The sequence below is a fragment of the Piliocolobus tephrosceles genome, chromosome 19 (genome assembly GCF_002776525.5).
Source record: "Piliocolobus tephrosceles isolate RC106 chromosome 19, ASM277652v3, whole genome shotgun sequence".
Taxonomy (NCBI): Eukaryota; Metazoa; Chordata; class Mammalia; order Primates; family Cercopithecidae; genus Piliocolobus; species Piliocolobus tephrosceles.
Window position 1 is genome coordinate 1,773,216 of NC_045452.1, and position 16,255 is coordinate 1,789,470.

General features: G+C 46.1%; 2 protein-coding genes and 1 pseudogene across 11 annotated transcripts in view; 1 reads left to right on the top strand and 2 right to left on the bottom strand.

Annotated features, from left to right (window-relative positions):
* Positions 1-16,255, bottom strand: part of MICAL3 (microtubule associated monooxygenase, calponin and LIM domain containing 3) — a 1,031,057-nt gene that overhangs the window by 736,821 nt on the left and 277,981 nt on the right. The gene's annotated exons all lie outside the window — the stretch shown is intronic.
* Positions 5,018-16,255, top strand: part of BCL2L13 (BCL2 like 13) — a 101,284-nt gene continuing 90,046 nt past the window's right edge. For 9 of the 10 annotated variants that reach the window (XR_003306713.2, XM_026447120.2, XM_026447124.2 and 6 more), the window contains exon 1: positions 5,018-5,792. The gene's annotated coding sequence lies outside the window, so the exon portion shown is untranslated. The other variant, XM_026447121.1, reaches the window with a different exon arrangement.
* LOC111534601 lies at positions 8,701-8,814 on the bottom strand (annotated as a pseudogene).

Genomic DNA, 16,255 nt, shown 5'->3' on the forward strand with positions numbered 1-16,255 from the left:
CCAAAAAAACAGATTTCAGGAGTATGCCACCCTCTAGCATCCCTAGGTCAGGCTGAGATGGAATTAACACATTTTGATTACAATTCCTCCTCTATTTTTATAGTGTTCTGCAAATGACAGGTTTTGGAGAGTAGAAGCAGCAGTCTAATGCCACATGTCAAATTGTTTCTGAAATTAATGTCCGGAATGGATGTAGCACTGTCTAGATCAACCATGCTTTTGTTTTTTGGAAAACAGTGTGATAATCTTTATGATTCTTCTTCTTTTTTTTTTTTTTTCTGGAGATGGAGAGTCTCGCTCTGTCAGCAGGCTAGAGTGCAGTGGCGTGATCTCGGCTTACTGCAACCTCTGCCTCCCAGGTTCAAGCAATTCTCCTGTGTCAGCCTCCTGAGTAGCTGGGACTACAGGCACGTGCCACCATGCCCAGCTAATTTTTGTATTTTTAGTAGAGACAAGGTTTCACCATGTTGGCCAGGCTGGTCTCGAACTCCTGGCCTCAGGTGATCCGCTGGCCTCGGCCTCCCAAAGTGCTAGGATTACAGGCATGAGCCACTGCGCCTGGCCACGATTTACTTATTTTTATTTTGAGACATTAGAAAATATATAAAAATACAAAGAATAATTTATTCCCATACCAGGTACCACTACCCAAAATTAACAATTAACATTTGTCACATTTACTTCAAGACTTCACTTGAAAAACAAATCGTAGATATAGTTACTATCCCCTTTTGCGGCACCTACTCCTCCCCCATGTTAGTTTCTCTTTAAAACTCCATTTTCTTCAGTTTTGCTGATTCACCAAGGAACAGGCCAGGTCCTTTCTGAAAAGAATGTGGTAAGCTTTACAGAGATAACCTCTGGAGGGAAAGAGTTGTTATGAGTACATACAAAGATGAGCCAGTTGGTAGTTTTCCAAATCCAATTTTCTCCTACACGCTTAGGTCTTGTGGAGACATTTTAAAACATATTTTCAGACAAGTTCCAAAAAATTCCACTCCTAGATAAGCCTATTTGTGGCTTCACCAAAATCACTGGCCTAGATTCCTGTCAGGTTAGTCAGAAAGAGATGGTTCATGTGCTCTTACCTACACCCAGGCAGGTTTACTAGATACTGAATCAGCAGGATAAATAAGCTAACGCTGGAGTTTGTTCAGGAGGACAAAGCGGGAAAGACTAGAAGTAAATGTAAATAATCTGTCCTTAAATGTTGAGCAAATAATTTGAAAAAGAAAAAACAAAGTGTAGCCAAAAATAGTAACTCTAACTTAGGTGTCTGCACTTTTTGCCTCTTCCCAACCACATCACTATGCTACAGTGATTTAAAACCTAGATGGCATCAAGTCACTCCCCAATTTACAACTCTGTCATGGCTTCCGCTTGCTTCTGAAGACTTCCCGGCTGGCTCTAGTAGATGAGACCACTGGGTCTGGCCCTGTATACTTGCCTGCCCTCATGACTCCTCCTCCCTTTGCACACTACCTCAAAGCTTTACTACTTTCCTTTCCGTTTTTTTGAAAACATCAAGTTTTCTGCTCGAGAAGTTCTTTTCTTCCCCTTACCACTTAACTTGGTTTTCATCCTTTAGGTCTCAGAATCTCTTTGGGGAGAGCTTATCCTGGCCACCCTCTCACCTTCTTCGCTATTCCAGTGAAACCTTGTCTGTTTCAGGACATGTCACCTTCTTTTTGTTTGTTTGTTTTGTTTTGTTTGAGATGGAGTCTTGCTCTGTTGCCCAGGCTGGAGTGCAGTGGAGTGATCTCAGTTCACCACACCCTCCACCTCCTCGGTTCAAGTGATTCACCTGCCTCAGTCTCCCGAGTAGCTGGGACCACAGGCACGAGTCACCACGCCTGGCTAATTTTTTTGTATTTTCAGTAGAGACGGGGTTTCACTATGTTGGCCAGGCTGGTCTGGAACTCCTGACCTCATGATCCACTCGCCTCAGGCTCCCAAAGTGCTGGGATTACAGGCATGAGCCATTGCACCCGACCCATGCCATCATCTTAAATAATTTTTACTTTTTTTCTGTTTCAATGTTTTTCTTTTCTGGTTTTCCAACTAAGATGTTAGTTTCACAAGAGGGACCATGTCTGATGTACTCATCATTGCTTTTGCTAGCATCCAGCCTGGTTAATGGCAGGGATTCAATAAACGATTGGCCAGGTGTGGTGGCTGGCACCTGTAATCCTAGCACTTTGGGAGGCTGAGACAGGCAGATCACTTGAGCCCAGGAGTTTGAGACCAGCCTGTAGTTCTTGCTACTTGGGAGTACGAGGCCAGAGGATTGCTTGAGCCTGGGAAGTCGAGGCTACAGTAAGTCGTAATCACATCACTGTACTCTAGCCTGGGTAACAGAGTGGAAGTGGAGACTCTGTCTCAAAAGGAAGAAAAAAAAAAAAAGCAACAAACGACTGATGAATGGAAATGAATAAAATGAGTAGAGTCTAGTTTAGAGTAGATAACCACATTAGGCTGTAGGCTAGAGATTTGTAGCGCCTATTAAAATCTGTCCAAAACTCCCCCCAAAACTGACCAGGTGCAGTGGCTCATGACTATAATCCCAGCACTTCAGGAGGCCAAGGCAGGTGGATCACTTGAGGTCACGAGTTCAAGACAAGCCTGGACAACACAGCAAGACACTATCTACCAAAAAAACTGTAAAAAATTAAATAAAAAGGGCCGGACGTGGTGGCTCATGCCTGTAATCCCAGCACTTTGGGAGACCGAGGTGGGTAGACACAAGGTCAGGAGTTTGAGACCAGCCTGGCCAACATGGTGAAACCCCATCTCTACTAAAAATACAAAAAATTAGCCAGGCGTGGTAGCGGGTGCCTGTAATCCCAGCTACTCGGGAGGCTGAGACAGGAGAATCACTTGAACCCAAGAGGCGGAGGTTGCAGTGAGCCAAGATTGTGCTACTGTACCCCAGCCTGGGCAACAAAGAGTGAAACTCCGTCTCAAAAAAAAAAAAAAAAAAGGATGCAGTGAGGTATGATTTTACCACTGCACTCCAGGTTGGGTAACAGAAGCGACACCTTGTCTCTAAAAAAATAAATAAATAAGGCCGGGCGCGGTGGCTCAAGCCTGTAATCCCAGCACTTTGGGAGGCCGAGATGGGCGGATCACGAGGTCAGGAGATCGAGACTATCCTGGCTAAGATGGTGAAACCCCGTCTCTACTAAAAAATACAAAAAACTAGCCGGGCGAGGTGGCGGGTGCCTGTAGTCCCAGCTACACGGGAGGCTGAGGCAGGAGAATGGCATAAACCCGGGAGGCGGAGCTTGCAGTGAGCTGAGATCTGGCCACTGCACTCCAGCCCAGGCGACAGACTAAGACTCCGTCTCAAAAAAAAAAAAATAAAAATAAATAAATAAATAAATAAATAAGACCAGACATGGTGGCTCATGACTGTAATCCCAGCACTTTGGGAGGCCGAGACGGGTGGATCACCCAAGGCCAGGAGTTGGAGACCAGCCTGGCCAACATGGCGAAACCCTATCTCTACTAAGAAAACACAAAAAAAAATTAGCCAGGTATGGTGGCAGGCGCCTGTAATCCCGGCTACTCAGGAGGCTGAAGCAGGAGAATCGCCTGAACCCAGGAGGTGAGGTTCAGTGAGCTGAGATCGCGCCATTGCACTCCAGCCTGGGCGACAGAGCAAGACTCTGTCTTTAGAAAAAAAAAATAATAATAAATAAAGGAAAAGACTGAGAGCAATGTGAAATAAATGAACTTAAGTATGTATCAAATTGGTAACGTAAGTACCCCCCAAAATAAATTATTTCATGTTACATTTTTGAAAGTTTTTTTAGGTAAAGTGTACATACAGTGAACTGTACAGACCTTAAAAGTAAAATTAGGGCCGGGTGCCGTGGCTCATGCCTGTAATCCCAGTGCTTTGGGAGGCTGAGGTGGGCAGATCTCTTGAGGTCAGGAGTACCAGACTAGCCTGGCCAACATGGTGAAACCTCGTCTCTATAAAAAATTTAAAAAAAAGCCAGGCGCGGTGGCTCATGTCTGTAATCTCAGCACTTTGGGAGGCCAAGGCAGGCGGATCACCTGAGGTTAGGAGTTCAAGACCAGCCTAACTAACGTGGAGAAACTCTGCCTCTACTAAAAACATAAAATTAGCCGGGCGTGGTGGTGCATGCCTGAAATCCCAGCTACTCGGGAGGCTGAGGCAAGAGAATCGCTTGAACCTGAAAGGCACAGGTTGCCGTGAGCTGAGATCGCACCCCTGCACTCCAGCCTGGGCAACAGAGTGAGACTCTGCCTCAGAAAAAAAAAAAAAAAAAAAAAAAAGTCTTCATTTATGGTTACCCATTTCACTGCAACCTTCGCCTCCCAGGCTCAAGCGATTCTCCTGCCTCGGCCTCCCAAGTAGCTGGGATTACAGGCTCGTGCCACCATACCTGGCTACTTTTTTGTATTTTTAGTAGAGATTTTTTTTTTTTTTTTTTGTATTTTTAGTAGAGATGGGGAGTTTTACCATGTTGGCCAGGCAGGTCTGAAACTCCTAACCTCAAGTGATCCGACACCTTGGCTTCTCAAAGTGCTGGGATTACAGGAGTGATCCACCCCACCCGGTCTGTACTATTAGTTCTCCAAGGTCACTAAGCTTTTCCTTTGCAAAACTCTATGTCTCTATTAATGGCACCATCCTTTCCTCAGTCACTCAGGCTTAAAAAGCATCCTGTGGCACCAGCCCCAAAATAGCAGTTCAACTATTTTAAATCACTTCATTTAGAGTAGCTTTGTTGAGATATAGATCTCATACCATACAATTCACCTATAGTGTACAATACAATAGTTTTCAGTATTTCAAAGAGTCGTGCCACCATCACCCCAAAAAGAAACCCTGTATCCATTGGCACTCACTCCCCATCAGGATTTTATCACTTCTGATCTGGCTCAGTCTTCTCCCTGTCAATGCCGTCCTTGTTCCAGTTCAGAACACACACCACGGGCTATTTGCTCTCCCTAAAACACATTGTGTTCTCTCTCCTACATACCTTCCGATACTCCTGCAAAGAGCTCTTGCATTCAAGTAAACAAACATCCTTAATACAAGTTAAGTATGTTCCACGCATTGTGCTAGGTACTGTTAACAAAAACGGGTTACTACTGTTAGGACTTCCTTCATGCCGTGGCGCTTCTGCTCAGCCAGCTCCCTTCGCCTAGGAGGACCTCTCTACACTACCCCGCTATATCCCCTCCCCGGAATTCCTTCCCAACCTTCAAGGACCATCTGCCCCAACTAGCGGCGAACACCGCGGCTGTAGTGACTGTGTAGATACTTATTTGACCTGCTCCCTTGGCAAACACTTGAAACTCAATACATGTTTGTGGAACTGAACATAGGCTGTGTACGCAGTAAGGCTTCTTTCCCTGGAATCGCCAGCCCTTCCTCGGACAAAGCGACCAGCCGGTCAGAATCCCAAATCCTCGACTCCAGAAATGATTTGGGAGACGGAATTTCCGAACGTCAGCAATCATAGATTTGGGCGGGTAGGAGGGTTTGGATCTTCAGGTCACATCTGCGCGGAGAGACCTCCGGCCTCGGTGGTCGGTGCTTCCGCTCCGGATACCCTTCCGGTTCTCCGGTCGCCCTCGTCCCGCCCAGACGCCGGCCGTGACGAAGGCACGCCGGGGTGACCTCACCCTCCAACATGGCGGCGGCGGTAGATTAGGCCCGCGGGTCGGAGCATTCGCCGCCGCTGGGGGACCCTGTCAGAAGCAACCGCCGCCGCCGCCTCTTTCATCTCTTCTGGGGCAGGGGCCAGGGCCAGGTGAGGGGAGTGGGGTTCCGGGAAGGCTGAGCTGTGTGAGGAGGTGGTTTTCACCTCGGTAGAAAAGTGCCCAGAGACCGTATCGAGCCACCGGCTGACTCCCCAGTGGTTCCGACGACGCGTGAGTTTGAGTGTGTGTGTCTACACCGGCGCTCCTTCGCCCGAAGGTGCTCGGAACTTAGGGGTCCGCTTCACCCAGACCAGACCTGGCCGCCCGGCCCCGCCGCTGAGCAGGCTTCTCCCGGCGTGGGGTGCAGGAGGCGGAGGAGTTCGGCCTTGGCTCCACGCCGCTGTCCTTCCCCACAGACAGCTTCACGTGGAAAGCCCGGGTCCATTTTTAGGGCTAAACTGGGGAACGGCGACTTCTTTTTGGTTGAGGGAAAGGTTTTCCTGCGATTCCCTTAGGACACTTGAAGATTATCTTTGCCAGTCTTAGTCGTTTCTTTTCAGAGATTTTTAGAAGTCTTGTTTCTTAACCTTAATTCACTGCTGTTCTGACACCCATTCTTTTTTCAGGAAAAAAACTGCCTTCTTGCCCTTGGAGGCAATACAGTTCACATGGAGTCATTTTTCCCGTTTGATTTATCCTCCCAACATTCTGTAAAGATCCTGCTTTTGCCTTCATAACCGACTTTTTGAGTGGAGGCTCTAACCTAGCGTTGAAAATCGGACGGATCTGTCCAGTTGTTCCCATGCTGTTGACTGATGGCTTTGGTTAGCTCCCAGCCACTCCCTGCACAAGTGTTTGTTTATCCAAAATAGCTATCTCGCTGTCTCTGTTTAGAAGTTGTGAACTAAGCTGACAGCCCTCTCTCCTTACTTTTATTTTTTTGTTGTTACGTAAACCAAAACAAAAACTTCTATGGCGAAATTGTAAGATTTCCCCTGGAGGTTTAGTATAAAGCAGAATGTTGCTCTCTGCCCTGACTTGTGTGACCTTGGATGAGTTAGTTGCCACACCCTTCAGATACATTCTTTTTTTTTTTTTTTTTTTTTTGAGACGGAGTCTCGCTCAGTCGCCCATTCTGGAATGCAGTGGCCCGATCTCAGCTCACTGCAAGCTCCGCCTTCCGGGTTTATGCCATTCTTCTGCCTCAGCCTCCAGAGTAGCTGGGACTACAGGCGCCCACCACCTCGCCCGGCTAGTTTTTTGTACTTTTTTTTAGTAGAGACGGGGTTTCACCGTGTTAGCCAAGATGGTCTCGATTTCCTGACCTCGTGATCCGCCCGTCTCGGCCTCCCAAAGTGCTGGGATTACAGGCTTGAGCCACTGCACCTGGCCATTCTTTCTTTTTTTCGCTTGAGCCACTGCGCCCGGCCATTCTTTCTTTTTTTCTTTCTTTTTTTTTTTTTTTGAGACAGAGTTTCACTCTTATTGCCCAGGCTGGAGTGCAATGGCTTGATCTCGGCTTACTGCAACCTCCACCTCCCGGGTTCAAGCGATTCTCCTGCCTCAGCCTCCTGAGTAGCTGGGATTACAGGCATGCGCCACCACGCCTGGCCAATTTTGTATTTTTAGTAGAGACGGTGTTTCACCGTGTTGGTCAGGATGGTCTCGAACTCCCAACCTCTGGTCATCCACCCGCCTCGGCCTCCCAAAGTGTTGGGATTACAGGTGTGAGCCACCATGCCGGGTGAGACTTTCGTTTTTACCCCCCCCCCATGAAGTATTCTTTTCATTTTTAACTCCCCCCCCCCGCCCCCGTCTCCCCCAAATGAAGCATTCTTCATTTGGTAATAGGCAGTTAAAGGTATTGAAAATCTTTTTACTCTGAATGGTCAGGTACTATTCTGTATTTTCTTTTTCCAATGGCTCATTTTTTATGTGGAAGAGTATATTCAGTAGTTGGATTCATTTTTTATTTTATTTTAAGCTGTCTTCTACAGCAAGGACCAGTAGTTGAATTCAACTGAAAGATGTCTAAGGCTATATCCAACCAGTCTTGTAAAAAAACAGACTTGTGTTTACTAGCACATAATCTAATAAACATTTATTAAATATCACACACACTAAGCTTTTAGGACAAGTGGTTTGCAACAGTAATAATCATTATTAAAAACATTTTATTTGGCTGTGTGCGATGGTTTATTATAATCCCAGCACTTTGGGAGGCTCAGGCAGGAGCATTACTTGAGCCCAGAAGTTCGAGACCAGCCTGGGCAACATAAGGAGACCTTGTCTTCACAAGAAATTAAAAAAAAAAAAAATAGCCAGGCATAGGTCCCAGCTACTTGGAAGACTGAGGCGAGAGGGAGGACTGCTTGAGCCCGGGAGATCAAGGCTGCTGTGAGCTGCGATTGCTCCACTGTACTTCAGTCTGGGTGACAGAGAGAGACCCTGACTCAAAAAAATACATATGTTTATTCATTAAATAAATATATGTGTATATATATATTTTCGAAATGGAATGTCACTCTGTCGCCTAGGCTGGAGTGCAGTGGCGCGATCTCGGCTCACTGCAGACTCTGCCTTTTGGGTTCACACCATTCCCCTGCCTCAGCCTCCCGATTAGCTGGGACTACAGGCGCCCGCCACCATGCCTGGCTAATTTTTTGTATTTTTTTAGTAAAGACTGGGTTTCACTGTGTTAGCCAGGATGGTCTCGATCTCCTGACCTCGTGATCTGTCTGCCCCGGCCCCCCAAAGTGCTGGGATTACAGGCATGAGCCACCACGCCCGGCCTAAATATATATATATATTTTTTTTATTGTGAAATACTTTAGGCATACAAAACACAAGTTTTAAACATTCACTTAGTAGTTCTAGTCTGCATTTATCATTTTTCAGACAGGATTTTGATTTGTATCTTATTCCAAGTAAATGTTCACCAAGAATTCTTGTTTAATATATATACGGAGTGGGGGTGGGTAGTATTTTCAGATTAGTTTATTTTTTTTTATTTTTCCTCCTCAGATAGTAATGTGCCAGTGAGCCCAAGAGGCAACATGGTTAGAGGGAGTCACATGTCACGCATTGCATTGAAACCCAGTCATCTCGGTTCTTTATGAACCACAAAAGGATCGGAGTAGCTGATTTTTTTTAGCAACTTTATTAAAATATAATTAACATACCATACAACTCACCATTGTACAGTTCACTGCTTTTTAGTATATTTACAGAGTTGTGCACCTACCACCACAATCATTTTCATCACTTCAAAAAGAGACTCCCATACCCATTAGCAGTCATTCTTTATTACTGGCCCCTCTACTCCCACCTCTGGCAACCACTGATCTACTTTCTATGTCTATGGATTTGCCTATTCTGGAGATTTCACGTAAATGGGATCACATAATATGTGTTTTTTTTTTTTCTTTTTGTGAGCCACCGTGCCTGACCAGTATGTGGTCTTTTGTGTCTGGCTTCCTCTCTTTTTTTTTTTTTTTTTTAAGATGGAGACTCACTCTGTTGCCAGGCTGGAGTGCAGTGGCATGATCTCACCGCAACCTCCGATTCCCAGGTTCAAGCGATTCTCCTAACTCAGTCTCCTGAGTAGCTGGGATTACAGGTGGGCGACACCACACCCAGCTAATTTTTGTATTTGTAGTAGAGATGGGGTTTCGCCATGTTGGCCAGGCTGGTCTCCAACTCCTGACCTCAGGTGATCTTGGCCTCTCAAAGTGCTGGGATTACTGGCGTGAGCCACGGCACCCTGCCTGGCTGGCTTCTTTCACTTAGCATAATGTTTTCAGAGTTTATCCAAGATGTAGCATGTATCAGTACTTCATTCCTTTTTATTGCTGCATTATATTCCATTGTATGGACATAGCACATTTTATTTTATTTTTTATTTATTTATTTATTTATTTTTTTGAGACGGAGTCTCGCTCTGTCACCCGGGCTGGAGTGCAGTGGCCGGATCTCAGCCCACTGCAAGCTCTGCGTCCCAGGTTCATGCCATTCTCCTGCCTCAGCCTCCCAAGCAGCTGGGACTACAGGCGCCCGCCACCTCGCCCGGGTAATTTTTTGTATTTTTTAGTAGAGACGGAGTTTCACTGGGTTAGCCAGGATGGTCTCAATCTCCTGACCTCGTGATCCACCCGCCTTGGCCTCCCAAAGTGCTGGGATAACAGGCTTGAGCCACCGCGCCCGGCGACATAGCACATTTTAAAAATCAGTTCATGGACAGGTTTTGTGTGTGTGTGTGTGAGAGATGGAGTCTCGCTCTATCACCCAGGCTGGAGTGCAGTGGCGCGATCTTGGCTCACTGCAAGCTCCCCCTCCCAGGTTCACGCCATTCTCCTGTCTCAGTCTCCTGAGTAGCTGGGACTACAGGCGCCCTCCACCGCGCCTGGCCAATTTTTTGTATTTTTATTAGAGAGGGGTGTTCACCTTGTTAGCCAGGATGGTCTCGATCTCCTGACCTTGTGATCCGCCCACCTCGGCCTCCCAAAGTGCTGGGATTACAGGCATGAGCCACCGCGCCCGGCCAGTTTTTTTTTTTTTTTTTTTTTTTTGAGATGGCGTTTCACTCTTGTTGCCCAGGCTGGAGTGCAATAGCGCCATCTCAGCTCACCGCAACCTCTGCCTCCTGGGTTCAAGCGATTCTCCTGCCTCAGCATCCTGAGTAGCTGGGACTACAGGCACACACCACCATATCCAGCTAATTTTTTTTTGTATTTTTTGTAGAGATGGGGTTTTGCCATGTTGCCCAGGCTGGTCTGAAATTGTTAGACTCAAGTGATCCTCCTGCCTCTGCCTTCCAAAGTGCTGGGATTATATGCATGAGCCACCACGCCTGGTCCGTAATGCTGCTTTGAGCATTCATGTGCAAATTTTTGTGTAGACATGTGTTTTCATTTTTCTGTGGTATATATCTAGAAGTGAAACAGAGTAACTGAATTTTATGTTCTCATTTTACACAAGCCATATACAGGAAGCCTCATTATTGTGAAAGTCAGATTATTTAGGACAGGGGATGAAAGTAAGGCAGTCGTCTGTGAATTATCTGCAAATGCCAACTGCTGAGTGAAAATATTTTTGGGTAGCTCTTAACACAGGATTGAACAATTAGGCCTGTTTTAATTGGAAAGGGAGTAGTGTCTACACTAGAGTTCTAGTGTCTGGTGAGTTTTAAAAATGATACTTGTCCAGTTGCATTTTTCAGATGGGTGGGGCGAATTTTTTGCCATTTCGTAATTTTTTTTTGAGATGGAGTTTCACTCTTGTGAGGTCTTCACTCCTAACCCCAGGTAATCCGCCCGCCTTAAGCCTCCCAAAGTGCTGGGATTACAGGTGTGAGCCACCGCACCCAGCCATTTCATAATTTTTATTAGGATTATTTTACCCTCTTTGAGAGAAAGTCCTAGAATTCAATAGAAGCTGGTAAAGCATGGATTAGAAAATAGCTTTGGACTCCATATTAACTTGTGGAACTTAAAAAAAATTCCCTATTCAAGCCACTGGTGAGTCATGAAGACTAAAGAGCTGATAACCAAGAAACTTAATTTTTTTTTTTTTTTTTGAGATGGCGTCTTGCTCTGTTGACCAGGCTGGAGGGCAGTGGCGTGATCTCCACTCACTGCAAGCTCCGCCTCCCGGCTTCATGCCATTCTCCTGCCTCAGCCTCCCGTGTAGCTGGGACTACAGGCACCCACCACCACGCCCGGCTAATTTTTGTATTTTTAGTAGAGACGGGGTTTCACCATGTTAGCCAGGATGGTCTCGATCTCCTGACCTCGTGATCCACCCGTCTCAGCCTCCCAAAGTGCTGGGATTACAGGCGTGAGCACTGCACCCGGCCCAAGAAGCTTAATTTTTTGTTGTTGTTAAGTTTGCTTTTTTATTTACTTTTAATTTTATTTATTTATTTATTTTTTGAGACAGAGTCTCGCTGTGTTGCCCAGGTTGGAGTGCAGTGGCGCCATCTCAGCCCACTGCAAGCTCCACCTCCTGGGTTCAAGCAATTCTCCTGCCTCAGCCTCCTGAGTAGCTGAGAATACAGGTGCCCACCACCACGCCTGGCTAATTTTTTGTGTTTTTAGTGGAGATGGGGTTTCACCGTGTTAGCCAGTATGGTCCCGATCTCCTGACCTCGTGATCCGCCCACCTCGGCCTCCCAAAGTGCTAGGATTACAGGCATGAGCCACTGCACCCAGCCTACTTTTTTATTTTGAGACAGAATCTCACTCTGTTGTCCAGGCTGGAGTGCAGTAGTGCGATGTCGGTTCATTGCAACCTCCGCTTCCCGGGTTCAAGTGATTCTTCTGGCTCAGCCTCCTGAGTAGCTGGGAATGCAGATGCACGCTACCACACCCTGCTTATTTTTGTATTTTTAGTAGAGATGGGGTTTCACCATGTTGGCCAGGCTGGTCTCAAACTCCTGACCTTAGGTGATCTGCCTGCCTGGCCTCCCAAAGTGCTAGGATTACAGGCAAGAGCAACTTCGCCTGGTCTATTTATGTTTAAAATTACAGATTTTTGATTTGCGATAGATTTATCGAATGTGAATTTTTATTTTTTTCTTTATAAACTGGGATTATAATTGTGTTCAACTCTATTATTGGAGTATTTAATAATTCTTTTTTTTTTTTTTTGAGATGGATTCTTGCTCTGTCACCAGGCTGGAGTGCAGTTTCACTATCTCAGCTCACTGCAACCTCTGCCTCCCAGGTTCAAGCGATTCTCCTCTCTCAGTCTCCTGAAGTAGCTGGGACTACAAGCGTGTGCACCACGCCCAGCTAATTTTTGTATTTTTAGTAGAGACAGGGTTTCACCATGTTGGCCAGGATGGTCTCGATCTCCTGACCTCGTGATCCGCCCACCTTGGCTTCCCAAAGTTCTGGGATTACAGGCGTGAGCCACCACACCCGGTTTAGGAATGGCTTTTTTAAAAGGCATCCAAAGTAATTTGATGGGACAAGTTTGGGAAACATACAAAAGACTCTCATGTTGCTGCATATTTGCTTTACATAATAACTAATAGTAGGTTTTTTTTGTTTTTTTTTTTTTTTTTGGAGACAGAGTCTCCCTCTGTCGCCCAGGCTGGAGTGCAGTGGTGCAATCTAGGCTCACTGCAACCTCTGCTTTCTCGGTTCAAGTGATTCTCATGCCTCAGCCTCCTGAGTAGCTGGGATTACAGGCACATGCCACCACGCCTGGCTAATTTTTATATTTTTAGTAGAGATGGGGTTTCGCCATGTTGGCCAGGCTGGTCTCCAACTCCTGGCCTCAAGTGATCCAGCCACCTTGGCTTCCCAAAGTGCTGGGAAGTATAGGCGTGAGCTCCCATGCCCGGCTTATAGTAGGATTTAATAGCTGCTGTGTACCTTCTGATTATGTTTCATAAAATGTGTCTAATTCCTACAATATAATCAGCACTGGTAGCATTCTGGAACTTGGACTGGTACTTGTAATAGAAATCTAGTTTGAAAAAGAAAATAAGCCATATGTTGTAGAATTGTGGATATATATTTGTTGTTGAAGGTTCATGGATGTTTTACTTGTGGTTGGTTTTGGAGATGATGACAAATGAATACATAAACACAGCATGAGGTTACTCTAGGTTTCCTTAGGCTGTCTCTCTGGCTGCAGCCACAGTTAGCTCTCTTTATCCAGTTTCCATATCTCTGCAGATTCCACCAGTCTTGATTGGAGAATATTTGGGGGAAAAAACACAAATAACTAAAAACAATACAAATGATACCAATACAGTGTAACAGCTATTTAAATGGCATTTACATTGTGTTAGGTATTGTAAGTAATCTAGAAATGACTTAAAAGTATATGAGAAGAAGGAAGTGAGTAGGTTATACACAAATACCACACCATTTTGTATGAGGAACTTGAGCATCTGAGGATTTTGGAATCCGCAGGTATCCTGGAACCAATCCCACGTGGGTACCAAGGGACAACTCTACTTGAAACTGAGGAACAAAGTGAAAAGAGTAAGGCAGAGAAGGAAACAGATGGGTTACATAATATGTTTAATAGTTTGAATTGTACAAAGTATAGCTTTTTTTTGTTTTTTTGAGACGGAGTCGAGACAGTGTTTCGCTCTTGTTGCCCAGGCTGGAGTGCAGTGGTGCAATCTTGGTTCACTGCAGCCTCCGTTTCCTGGGTTCAAGTGATTCTCCTGCTTCAGCATCCAGAATAGATGGGATTACAGGTGCCTGCCACCATGTCCAGCTAGTTTCTTTTTTTTTTTTTTTGAGATGAGTCTCGCTCTGTCTCCCAGGCCGGAGTGCAGTGGCGCGATCTTGGCTCACTGCAAGCTCTGTCTCCCGGGTTCACGCCATTCTCCTGCCTCAGCCTCCTGAGTAGCTGGGACTACAGGCGCCTGCCATCAAGCCTGGCTAATTTTTTTGTATTTTTAGTAGAGACAGGGTTTCATCGTGTTCGCCAGGATAGTCTCGATCTCCTGGCCTCCTTGTGATCCGCCCGGCTCAGACTCCCAAAGTGCTGGGATTACAGGTGTGAGCCACTGCGCCTGGCCTAATTTTTTTTTTTTTTTTTTTGAGACAGAGTCTTGCTCTGTAGCCCGGGCTGGAGTGCAGTGGCCGGATCTCAGCTCACTGCAAGCTCCGCCTCCCGGGTTTACGCCATTCTCCTGCCTCAGCCTCCGGATTAGCTGGGACTACAGGCGCCCGCCACCTCGCCGGGCTAGTTTTTTGTATTTTTAGTAGAGACGGGGTTTCACCGTGTTAGCCTGGATGGTCTCGATCTCCTGACCTCGTGATCCGCCCGTCTCGGCCTCCCAAAGTGCTGGGATTACAGGCTTGAGCCACCGCGCCCGGCCCTAATTTTTGTATTTTTAGTGGAGATGGGGTTTCACTGTGTTGGCCAGGCTGGTCTCGAACTCCTGACCTTGTGATCTGCCTGCATTGGCCTCCCAAAGTGCTGGGATTACAAGCATGAGTCATCATGCTTGGCCTAAATATCTGCCTTTTAGATATGAAATAGTCTGTTGGTGAGCTTATAGTGGGATGGACTTGAGCCCCTTGTCCCTTGCTTCTACAAAAGCTTTAGGTGATGGTCCCAGGTCATAATTACTTTTCATCCAATCTAGCTTTTTGTTTTTTCCCCCATCCGTTCTCAAAACTGACAAATTTGCTTCTTTCAGTACTCTGGGTCTGTGATACTATGAAAACCACCTTGTTTTGCTACCGTATCCTCCCGTATTACTAGTGTTAGTGTTTTCACTTCTGCATTCCTCTCACCTAGTACATTGCCTGGCATGCAGTAAATATGTGTTGAATAAATATAGTTAAGGGCTAAGAGAAAGTGAAGATGGTGTACCCAATTAAGTGGTTGTGATGTTAACTAGCTATATGATTTTAGGCAAATAAATCGTTCTTGTTCCTCCATCTATAAAATTGAGACTGTTGGCCGGGCGTGGTGGCTCACGCCTGTAATCCCAGCACTTTGGGAGGCTAAGGCAAGGGGATCACGAGGTTGGGAGATCGAGACCGTCCTGGCTAACACAGTGAAACCCTGTCTTTACTAAAAATACAGAAAATTAGCCGGGCGTGGTGGCGGGTGTCTTTAGTCCCAGGTACTTGGGAGGCTGAGGCAGGAGAATGGCATGAACCTAGGAGGCGGAGCTTGCAGTGAGCTGAGATCACGCCACTGCACTGCAGCCTGGGCGACAGAGCGAGACTCTGTCTCAAAAAAAAAGGAAAAAGAAAAGAAAAATGCTTTAAAAACAGTGTCATGAAGATGTAATTTGTATATGATGTTTATTAGAAATGCCAAAGTCCATCCAGGCACGGTGGCTTACGCCTGTAATCCCACCACTTTGGGAGGCTGTGGTGGGTGGATCAGGAGGTCAGGAGATCGAGAGCATCCTGGCTAACACAGTGAAACCCTGTCTCTGCTAAAAAATACAAAAAATTAGCGGGGCTTGGTGACACACCCCTGTAGTCCCAGCTACTTGGGAGGCCAAGGCAGGAGAATCGCTTGAACCCATGAGGCGGAGGTTACAGTGAGCCAAGGTCGTGCCACTGCACTCTAGCCTGGGTGACAGAGAGACTCTCTCTCAAAGAAAAAAAGAAATGCAAAAGTCCATTGTGCAATATATTTATTAGACACTGCAGAATGTTGCAAAGGAAGTGGGTTTCCCTCCCATTTTGTGCTTAGAGACCTGACCCTGTAGTAGTGCTGTGGAGTTTACACTTGGCATATTGTCAATACCTTTGCCCTATAATTTAATACAAATGTGCTAGTTATATAATAGTGTTCTTGGGATGTGATTTTTCCCCCATTTAACCATACGCCTGAAGGAGCTGCTTCGTTGCTACACAACTGGAAGCTCAAGCTAAATTAGAAGTTGGGGCCAGATATGGTGGCTCATGCTTGTAATCCCAGCAATATGGGAGGCTAAAGTGGGAGGATCACTTGGGGCCTGGAGTTTGAGACCAGCTGGGGCAGCATAGTGAGACTCCATCTCTATAAAAAATTTAAAAATTAGGCCGGGTGTGGTGGCTCACATCTGTAATCCCAGCACTTTGGGAGGCCGAGGCGG